We start from the raw sequence: 10685 nt of genomic DNA on the forward strand, positions 1-10685 counted from the left end.
AGATGTAGATGTGGATGTGGAGGTGGATGGATGCATGTAGATGTAGATGTATAGATGTAGATGGGAATGGAGATATGGATGTATGCATGTAGATGTAGTTGTGAATGGAGATGTATATGTATACATGTAGATGTAGATGTATAGATGTAGATGTGGATGTGGATGGGGATGTATGCATGTAGATGTAGGTGTATAGACGTAGATGTGGATGTAGAGGAGGATGTATGCATGTAGATGTAGATGTATAGATGTGGATGTGAATGTGGAGTGGATGTATGCATGTAGATGTAGATGTATGGAGGTGAATGTGAATGTGGATGTGGATGTATGCATAGGGATGTAGATGTATGCATGTAGATGTGAATGTACGCATATAGTTGTGGATGTATGGATGTGAATATACGATTGTGATGTGAGGGAATCTGAAGTGATGAGATGGAAATGATGTGATGGGATGAGTATACATATAAATGGAATATGGAATAAGTAATGTAGATTGAGGAGGGATAATGTGGAAAAATGAAAGTTAAAATAGAAATTGTATTGTAAACTGTTTGTAAATGCTGTTTGTAAATGCTGTCTGTAAATGATTGTTTTATGTCAAGAATGCTGGGGGGAGCATTTTGACCGTCTTGTGATTAAGGTCGTGATGAGAAAGTTGCAACTGCTGACGGGGAGTCAATGAAGGACGTCTCGCGTAGTAAGGTCGGCCGAGGTCTTGACCAGCCTCGGTGCGATTAAAATGGTGAGCTTCCGGTACGGTGGATGAGGGGCCAAGGAAGCGGCCTATGCGTGAAGCGCTAGGTTACCTGCGAAGAATCCTAGAGGGTGCTGACCATACGGTGCTCGGGCTCTGGGTTGCCTAGGATACCCACGCGTGCGTCGAGGAAGATATTGGAACAGAGTTGGAGTTGTTTTCTGAAATCGAGCATGGATCTGGTTGATTGACCTTGCTGGTCTTCAATGGATGAGTCCATGGCTCCTTATATGGATCTGTTGGTTTATCTTGCTGATCTTCAACGAGAGTCCATCATGTTAAGTGATTATATTGCCAAGTATTATGGGCTAGGAACTATCGAAACGGCTCCTGAGCGTTCTAGTTGCCAATGATGCCATAGATACTCTGATGAAGGAATGATGGAAATTAAGAATCAATTGGATAAATTGGAAGATGGTGATCAATGATACTATGGTTTTATTAAAGGATTGTTTTAAACTGGTTGAATCTGGTTGAAAAAGGCAATTTCATATTGGGTGTGTGAGTGGTGTGACTAGTTTTATTTTGCATGAACATCCGGCTAGGGGGCCTTGGAACTCTTTTCCTTGGTACCCGGGACAAAACCTAACCAAATTTTTAATTGGATCCCATCACTGCAGTGGTTGGGCGGTTGGCTAACCCATGGGATTGGATGGGGTTAGGCTGGACTGATGGATCTGTAAATCGAGACTCAAACTTTTGTTTTTACGATAGAAAAAAAAAATATAAATCCCGGACAGTAACTATTCTATGGATAGGAATCAACGGCTGTGCCTCTTGAATGGGGAAAAAAGCGTTGATCCCAATGATCCAAGTGCAAGTTTCTTCCTTGAACTGACTAAGTATCTTATAGATGTAATTGGATCATCTCGATCAGAAATGATCTTGACTACGTTAGAGTAAAAAGTTATCCTGGTGGAATCGCCCGTGCTTTCCGGTAAAGGAAGTTTTTCCGGGTTCGGTTTTGGAATAACCGACGGATTAGTCTCTTATCTGGATATCCGTGGGCAAGGCCCCGAGTGTGGGACCCCTGTCCCGCGCGAGAAGCGCTACTTCCGCTGCCAGTACCCTGAATCCGTTGCTCGGTGGGAACAGGGATCTTACAGTTGGTATCAGAGCGTTTGGTTAATAAAGACCAACTGAGAAGACAAATATGTCGAAAATTTATCAAGAAACACAAAAAGGTTATAATTGTGTGATATAACTCATACAATTTGATATTCAAACTGAAATTCATAATTTGGTAATTGGTTCTTCAGATGGAAGTACCGCAATTATATAGAAACCCTGACTTGCTTGAGGCCTAGACATGATAGTATTTACCTTATAATTCCAAGGGCCGTGACTACCCGTATATACCGAGAGCATACTGCAGCTCTTTACTGACAGTATATACGAGTAAATCTAAGACTTGAAATTATAAGCGTTAATGCTATCCAGATGATGATTTCGAATGTGATTGATATGATTTTTAATTCTGTTTGAGAATTGATGAATTGATTTGGATTCTGATTGAAAATGCTGATTGAAAAAAAAAATGTTGATTTTTAAAAATTAGTTGAAATATAATGAAACCACAATGAGGGGGAATGGGACGAGTCCCTGTGATGATATTCATAACTAGAATGATGATAACGAATTCAGCAAATCACTATGAGACTAGTGGGTTGTGCTGTCAGATTGCTACTGTTAATACTTGACCGGTAGATCAAGTTAAGGGATGTCAAATTGAGAACTTGCTTGACTGAAATTTCCGTGTGGAGGAATGTTCCGAAGGAAACTTTTCGGTCTAATGGACTATTATCATGTTAAAGATATGAATGATATAATCTGAATGAATTGTTATTTAATGATGAGTTCTATATAAGGGATATTTATCCCAGTGTTCTGTTGGGTTGACCGCCCAGAATAAAATTGGATCTTAAGAATAAGAGCTGTCCTCTGCCTTGCGAGATGAGGACATCTCGCACTTTTTAAGTGGGGTAGGATGTAAGATTCCTCCCCAGCCTTCGAGGTATACAGGAGTAAGAATCTCCCTTTCTGATCTTATAATTATTCCCTCTCTAAAATAAAAGAAAGTTTCTGTTTAAAAAAGGAAGACCCTTTCCCTAGAATACTTCTCAGGAGTCCCACCTATTTTAAGGATTTAGAACAATGAGTTCAGAAGTGAGAATCGGTGTTTTGGATACCAAGGTTTTTGGTTTTCATTCGAGTACAGCCAAAAGAAGTTCTTTATCTCTTGGGGAGTATAAGAAGTTATCCCCCAGATATTGTGACCCTTATATCTGAATTTAATGAAAGTAGGTGACTTAGCCTACAAGCTTCTTTTATCTCCTCATCTCAAAATTCTTAATACCTTCTATAGAAAAATGTGTCAAACCAAATCATGGAAAGACGGTAAAACTTCAGTGGCAAGTTACCGTTGGCTTCTAGGTTACGCTAGCTCCTTCCTTTATATAAGTCGTAACTTTTACTTGTCGCTCACAGTAATCTTACTCCCATCAATCTCCTTTCTTTCTTAATCTCCTCATGGCTTGGCAACAGAAACTAGTTTTATCCATAATGATTCCTCACCTTCAAGATGCAAGTGAGTCTGTGAAGAAGGATTTTATAGAACAGTATGAGCGCTCACTTTTCCCTCACTTGGGAACTTCTGTAGCGCAGACCAAATGGCGGACCTATCAAAACATAACTAGGGTAACACCCTGGGGTTAGCAACACTTTCGTAACAATGTCCGCTTGGCCATGGTTATTGAAGCTTTGGGTTTGGGTCCCCGATACTACTGTGTCATGAGATCAAGGCATCTTGGGTTTTCTGAGCGGGTCTTCTTACTGGCATGTTTTCTTCCTCACGAGAAGATATGCCTTTACCCCATTTTTGGCTTGCCTCTCAGAGGTCCTTTTGTTAGATCACCTCATACCACTGAGATAGGTGCGGCAATAACCAGTAGAATCATTCCCATAGATGAGTTACCCTATACTTGTGCAGCTTGTGAGGACTGCTTTTGTGACCATATGATGGACGGGCTTATGGAAGTGTAAAGAGTTCTTCTATCTTTACTGTATAAGTCCCGTGAATGAATAAAGTTTAAATCTTGTTCTTATTTTGAATCTTGCTCTCTTTAAGACTTTTCTTGGTGGTTAATCGTGATTAAAATTTTTCTCTAAGTCTCATATTCGTGCATCTTGCGAAATTATTCCAAGTTGCGAGATGAGGACATCTCGCGTTTTTTAAGTGGGGTAGAATGTAAGATTCCTCCCCCAACCCTTTTTGATGTCTAGTATATTCCCCTGTAATCAATTCCTTTTCTGAAATATAAGAGATCTTGTTTGTGGCTGTTTTAGCCTAGAGAGAGAAAAATATGCTAGAGAGTGAATATTCAGATTATGAATATTTTTGGATAGAAAATTAATTCATCTTATTAAAATAAGTTTCCCTGAAATAGAAATTCAAAAAGAATTTTCCAATGTGCAATTGGAATTAATTGGAAATAAGTATAAAGAACCTTAGTCTAAGGGTCTAGATTTTCAAAAAATTTTAGATTATGGTCCAATTAAGGTTCCTATGGGCCAATAGCATCAATCCATGTGTAGGGAGGAGATAAATCCAATTTGTAAAAGAAGATACCCAAAAATGAGTAAATGCTCACATAAGATGAAGAGTTGAAAATGTACAAGATTTATTAGTAAAAAAAAAACTATGAGCAATATTAAAAATATGAGATATTTTGGGTATCCAAAAATGAGTAAATGCTCACATAAGATGAAGAGTTGAAAATGTACAAGGTTTATTAGTAAATAAACACATATGTAAGGAAGGGGAGTTCTTTAAAGGAGGTGCATATTTCACATAAGATGAAGAGTTGAAAATGTACAAGGTTTATTAGTAAATAAACACATATGTAAGGAAGGGGAGTTCTTTAAAGGAGGTGCATATTTCACATAAGATGAAGAGTTGAAAATGTACAAGGTTTATTAGTAAAAAAACTATGACACATATGTAAGGAAGAGGAGTTCTTTAAAGGAGGTGCATATTTCACATAAGATGAAGAGTTGAAAATGTACAAGGTTTATTAGTAAAAAACTATGAGCAATAAAATTTTGACACATATGTAAGGAAGGGGAATTCTTTAAAGGAGGTGCATATTTCACATGCTTGAATGAGTTTTAAACTCAAAAATAATGTGATATTTTTATCTCTCATCTCTCTTGAACCAAACCAAATCAAAATGGAACCAAACTGAATCAAAAAGTAACCAAACTAGGTCCAAATCTAGTCCAAATTCAACCAAACTGACTTGGAAAATTCTAGAATCAGTTTGTTTGGTTAGGAGCTCAAATTTTCCTATAAATAGAAGCCTCCCCTTGTTGAAAAAAATATAGTGTCTTATGCTTTGTCACTCTACTCCACCTAAGCCAAAATATATAGTGTCTTATGCTTTGTCACTCTACTCCACCTAAGCCAAAATATATAGTGTCTTATGCTTTGTTACTCTACTCCACCTAAGCCAAATTAGATAGAGTCTTATGCTTTGTTACTCTACTCCACCTAAGCCAAATTAGATAGAGTCTTATGCTTTGTTACTCTACTCCTTCTAAGCCAAATTAGATAGAGTCTTATGCTTTGTTACTCTACTCCACCTAAGCCAAATTAGATAGAGTCTTATGCTTGTTACTCTACTCCACCTAAGCCAAAATATAGAGTGTCTTATGCATTGTTACTCTACTCTACCTAAGCCAAGAGTTGTGAATTCTTTAATAATTCACTAGTTTTTGATACTTCTCTCTTTCTTCAATCCCCATTGGTGGCTCCATCAACATACTAAACCAATTGATTGGTTGGGGGCCTCTACCGTGAATAAAGAATCAAGCAAATTATAAGGTAAGTATATTGAATTTTGATCTTTCTATAATTTCTCAATGATTCTCTCTTCTCAACCCCTCTCAATCTTGAGAAGTTTAATTGGTATGGTTTTTTAAATGCTATTGAAGTTAATTGGTGAATAGTAGTGAAGAGTTACATAATTTAATAAATGCTATAGAAGTTAATTTCCATTTATGTTTAAATTCTAATGGTTTTTATGTAATTTGTCTCTCTCGCTCAAGAAATGGTCATACTCATGAACCATTCTCAATCCAAATGAAGCTTTTCATAAAGCCTTTCCTTAATCCAAGATTAAGCTATGCTTGAGGCCAAATTAATGGCTTTTTGCTATGCTTTTAGTTTATGCACATTGATGATTCAATCCATTATGGATTGATGACCCAATTAGAGACCATTCTAATTGTTTTCTTAATGATCCAATTAGAGACCATTATGGATTGATGATCCAATTAGAGACCATTATGGATTGATGATCCAATTAGAGACCATTCTAATTATTTCTTTAATAATGAGCTTTATCCCTTAGAAAAAAAAAATTGAGATTTATCAGTCATAGTAGCGGAGCTATGGCAAAATTTTTATAGAAATTACGCATAAAATAAATTCATTCAAAGTATAAAAAGAGGAATTCCTACCATATTCTAGGAACTATCATCCTAGATTAATTAAAAGAATTTTATTATGCATGGAGATGTGGATGTTGCATGTAGATGTAGATGTATGGATGTGAGTGTGAATGTGGAGGTGGATGTATGCATGGGACGTGGATGTATGCATGTAGAAATAGATGTGTAGATGAGGATGTAAATGGAGATGTGGATGGATGCATGTAGATGTAGAGGTATAGATGTAGATGTGAATGGAGATGTGGATGTATACATGTAGATGTAGATGTATAGATGTAGATGTGGATGTGGAGGTGGATGGATGCATGTAGATGTAGATGTATAGATGTAGATGGGAATGGAGATATGGATGTATGCATGTAGATGTAGTTGTGAATGGAGATGTATATGTATACATGTAGATGTAGATGTATAGATGTAGATGTGGATGTGGATGGGGATGTATGCATGTAGATGTAGGTGTATAGACGTAGATGTGGATGTAGAGGTGGATGTATGCATGTAGATGTAGATGTATAGATGTGGATGTGAATGTGGAGTGGATGTATGCATGTAGATGTAGATGTATGGAGGTGAATGTGAATGTGGATGTGCATGTATGCATAGGGATGTAGATGTATGCATGTAGATGTGAATGTACGCATATAGTTGTGGATGTATGGATGTGAATATACGATTGTGATGTGAGGGAATCTGAAGTGATGAGATGGAAATGATGTGATGGGATGAGTATACATATAAATGGAATATGGAATAAGTAATGTAGATTGAGGAGGGATAATGTGGAAAAATGAAAGTTAAAATAGAAATTGTATTGTAAACTGTTTGTAAATGCTGTTTGTAAATGCTGTCTGTAAATGATTGTTTTATGTCAAGAATGCTGGGGGGAGCATTTTGACCGTCTTGTGATTAAGGTCGTGATGAGAAAGTTGCAACTGCTGACGGGGAGTCAATGAAGGACGTCTCGCGTAGCAAGGTCGGCCGAGGTCTTGACCAGCCTCGGTGCGATTAAAATGGTGAGCTTCCGGTACGGTGGATGAGGGGCCAAGGAAGCGGCCTATGCGTGAAGCGCTAGGTTACCTGCGAAGGATCCTAGAGGGTGCTGACCATACGGTGCTCGGGCTCTGGGTTGCCTAGGATACCCACGCGTGCGTCGAGGAAGATATTGGAACAGAGTTGGAGTTGTTTTCTGAAATCGAGCATGGATCTGGTTGATTGACCTTGCTGGTCTTCAATGGATGAGTCCATGGCTCCTTATATGGATCTGTTGGTTGATCTTGCTGATCTTCAACGAGAGTCCATCATGTTAAGTGATTATATTGCCAAGTATTATGGGCTAGGAACTATCGAAATGGCTCCTGAGCGTTCTAGTTGCCAATGATGCCATAGATACTCTGATGAAGGAATGATGGAAATTAAGAATCAATTGGATAAATTGGAAGATGGTGATCAATGATACTATGGTTTTATTAAAGGATTGTTTTAAACTGGTTGAATCTGGTTGAAAAAGGCAATTTCATATTGGGTGTGTGAGTGGTGTGACTAGTTTTATTTTGCATGAACATCCGGCTAGGGGGCCTTGGAACTCTTTTCCTTGGTACCCGGGACAAAACCTAACCAAATTTTTAATTGGATCCCATCACTGCAGTGGTTGGGCGGTTGGCTAACCCATGGGATTGGATGGGGTTAGGCTGGACTGATGGATCTGTAAATCGAGACTCAAACTTTTGTTTTTACGATAGAAAAAAAAAATATAAATCCCGGACAGTAACTGTTCTATGGATAGGAATCAACGGCTATGCCTCTTGAATGGGGAAAAAAGCGTTGATCCCAATGATCCAAGTGCAAGTTTCTTCCTTGAACTGACTAAGTATCTTATAGATGTAATTGGATCATCTCGATCAGAAATGCTCTTGACTACGTTAGAGTAAAAAGTTATCCTGGTGGAATCGCCTGTGCTTTCCGGTAAAGGAAGTTTTTCCGGGTTCGGTTTTGGAATAACCGACGGATTAGTCTCTTATCTGGATATCCGTGGGCAAGGCCCCGAGTGTGGGACCCCTGTCCCGCGCGAGAAGCGCTACTTCCGCTGCCAGTACCCTGAATCCGTTGCTCGGTGGGAACAGGGATCTTACAGTTGCCATGTAAAACCAGATGGAGCCCAATGTATTTCCTAAACTTGTTGTGTAGTTTGATTTTTTATTTGCATCTACTCTAGGCTTACCATATTAATCTAACTAGAGGGCTTCCTTGTGCTTTTATTTTCATTGGACTAAAGAAGAGCATAATTTTGGGAATCTTTCTTCCATTGATAAAGGTAAGATAGTCTTAAGTTATCCACATTCCTATTAAGAAGTATTGTCCAATCTTCTTGAGATAGCAGCCATGGGGTCTACTACATCAATGATGTTTGGTATGCCTAATCCACCTTTATTCTTAGGCAAGGAGCAGACTTTCCATGCAATTTTAAGAATTTTGGATTCCTCTACATTGCCAGACCATAGGAAATTTCTACATGGTCTCTCTAAGTGTTTGAGATCTTTGTTTAAAGGGCACCAACATGAAAGGAAGTAGATAGCCATAGGAAAGAGAATGTGTTTGTTCTTCCTGCGAAACTTTATCGGAGCCCACTCCACCATTCAAACTTGTCTTGTACTCTGCCCATTACCCATATCCACCTGTGATGCATGATCACACCGAACCCCATCGGAATACCAAGAAGTCTGAAGATCTAACCTTCCTAATGACCTTGGTGGCTCTTTAAGAATTGTTTTGATTCCTATGTTAGAGTGACTGATTAATTGATCCTGAATATAGGTAAAAAAGTATGATACACTCCTAGAAAGCTTATATAGATGATTGGTCTCATTATGAATCAACCCATTGGTATCATTTACAAATTGTTGGAGACAAGTTTGCCCTTTGTTGTCTGGTAGGGTGATGCCCTATAATTGTCCTTTGTCCATAGCTATTTGGACCAACTAACCCAGGGCATCTGCAACAATAGCAAATAGTAAGGGGGACAGGGGGCAACCTTGTCTTATAAATATTTATAAAACAAAGGATTCTGTGAGGTGACCATTCAATGTCACTCTAGCCTAATCTTTACCAAGAAGCACTTTGACCAATTTTATAAAGTTTGCACCCCCCTAGATCCATATCACCCAGGGACCGCAGAACAAAGTCCCACCCCAATATGTCATAAGCTTTGTCAAAATCTATCTTGAAGAACATAAAATCTTGTTAGGTTTGTTGAGCATGCTCCCAAAAAGCCATAACGGCATCAGGTATATATTTACCTTTGACGAAACCCTTTGTCTCGAGTCTTATCCAGTCCTTCAAATGGTGCGAGAGTCTTCTTTGTTACGGCCTTTTCATAGATTTTATATGTCATGGTCAGCATAGTTATAGGTCCCTAGTTAGAAATCTCATCTTTAGGCCCTCTCTTATAAATCAATTTGATGGCCCCTTCATTTATTAAGAAGGGGAGGGCACCATATTGGATTGACTCGTTCCGGACCTTAAGAAATGGGGTTAGCATGAATTCTTTAAAAGTTTTAAAGAAATCTATCAAGCCTAGAGCTCTTCCCATTCTACAGAGCATTAATTACATCCTCCAATTCTCCAAGAGAAATATCCTCTTCCAAGATGGCTGAAAGGCTTGGAGGTAGTGACTTCCTTTTGTATTCTGATATGGCTTGGATGGTAGATTTCCTCTCCTCCGTACCATATTAGATAATTTGGGGAAAATCCCATTCCCATTTGAAAAATGGGATCATGGTGAAATTGTCCAAAATTTTGTCGAAACCTCCTCATGTGACATATCATTGGAAATATCTTGAAGAGTAGAATATAGACCTACAATCACCGACAAATTTGGAGTTGGCATGTTTAAGATATATCCAAGATTAAATGGAGTGATTGATTCCCAAAATATGATATTTTTTCCAAATTATCTAATATTAACTCATTTTGTGCACTGAAGATGGAGGAAAAATTCTCCTTAACAATGTCCATGTTTTTAGCCAAAGATTCTGCAAGATTTCCAATTCTATCTTTTAACATAGCAATGTGGTTGATATGGCTTGGATGGCAGATTTCCTCTCCTCTGTATAGTCATTTTGTGCACTAAAGATGGAGGAAAAATGCTCCTTGACAATTTCCATGTTTTCAGCCAAAGATTCTTCCTATCTTCCACTTCTATCTTTTAACATAGCGATGTGGTACGTGATCTCCTTCTTTTTAAGGAGCGAGAACATCTCTTCAAATGGTCTATCTACCTTCCTAACCCACCACTCTCTTCAAATGGTCTATCTACCTTCCTAACCCACCACTCTCTTTAAATGGTCTATCTACCTTCCTAACCCACCACTCTCTTAGAAAGAGTTTGATGTGTTGACATTATATCTCTTCTTCCTTC

Source organism: Cibotium barometz, chromosome 54 (genome assembly GCF_041138505.1).
Source record: "Cibotium barometz isolate CiBa-2024 chromosome 54, ASM4113850v1, whole genome shotgun sequence".
Lineage (NCBI taxonomy): Eukaryota > Viridiplantae > Streptophyta > Polypodiopsida > Cyatheales > Cibotiaceae > Cibotium > Cibotium barometz.